The sequence below is a fragment of the Pyrus communis genome, chromosome 5, assembly GCF_963583255.1.
Source record: "Pyrus communis chromosome 5, drPyrComm1.1, whole genome shotgun sequence".
Lineage (NCBI taxonomy): Eukaryota > Viridiplantae > Streptophyta > Magnoliopsida > Rosales > Rosaceae > Pyrus > Pyrus communis.
The window spans coordinates 13,763,020-13,764,367 of NC_084807.1; positions in this window are offsets into that span (position 1 = coordinate 13,763,020).

Genomic DNA, 1,348 nt, shown 5'->3' on the forward strand with positions numbered 1-1,348 from the left:
TAGTTAGAGGAGAATTTGAAGCCATGATTATATGTTTTATATGAATTGATTACGTCCGGGTATTATTTCGTAAGGCATGAATGTGATTTGCTTATCTAAGTTATTAAAACTGGTTTAAGTATGTGGGTTGGGGGTTAACACTTAATTTGCATGCATAAACTTGATGCTAGAGTATAGGGGGGGTTTCACGTAATTGTTATTCACTTATATTCACAAGTAGTGGAGGTTGCTAGTCACAATTGCGTTAAGTAAATCCTTGGTATGAGTCTCATGCGTTTCATAGTGATGAATGCCTTGTCAATGCTTATAGTTTTCACAAAACTTAATGACTTTTGATATGTATCTTTGTTATGCATCTCATATAAAGAACTTGAAAAAGATAATTTGGTTGTAATGCGTTTTCATTCAATTCAATGAAATAAGGAAAACTTGAGGGTTAGTTGTGCGATGCAACTAATTTGGGGCGTTGTCATTTATAGTCTAAAGGAGTAATAACTGGACATTGGTTCGTATGCATATATCATGTGTGGAGAAGGACCCTCTAACTAGCCTTCCACCCGTTTTTCAAAAGTGTTTTCTACAAAGTTTTTGTTTTGAGTCTAAAATTCGTCAAAAACAATCCCCATGTTATTTAGTCTTCATATTTGAGTCAAAACTTGTTTTCCTTGAGTCTTTTGAGTCAAGTAAAGTCCTATTTTCGTCCAAAACCTTTATTGAGTCTAAAATTGAGTCTTTTTGAGTATTGGTCGCTGTTTTAAGTGTCTAAAGTTAGTTTTGAGTCCATAGAGTCTAGTTTAGTGTTTTTGAGTCTTATTTACATAGATTAGCATCCCTAGTTAATCCCCGGTCTAGAACGATCCCTACTTACATAACTACTACAATTGTCACAAATAGGGTTTAATTTGTGTGTCAAGTTAATTTTCACATCAAATTTTGGCGCCGTTGCCGGGGATTAACAAACTTGCTAATCCCTTTTGTTTGTGTAGTGTCTTTTTGTTGTCTTTGTGTTTTTTTTTTTTTTGTGTGTCGTGCCTTTTAAATAGATTGCTGATTTGGTTGTGTTCTTTATTTTCAGGTACTAGTTTATGACTCGTCGTTCTCAACCTATTTGTGCAAACATATTGGATTTTGACGACGATTTTGAACGAACTTTGAGAAGAAAGAGGAAGCAACCAGAACCTTATCCACCTAGTTCAAGTTCAGATTCCGAATCTGAATTTGAAGAAGAAGAAAGCATGGCAACGGACAATCGAACAATCAAAGAACTCTCGGCCTCGGGACTAGACAATGCTGTACCATTGTGCATTCAATATCCTATGACTGCCCAAGGCAAGACCGATGAGTTCGA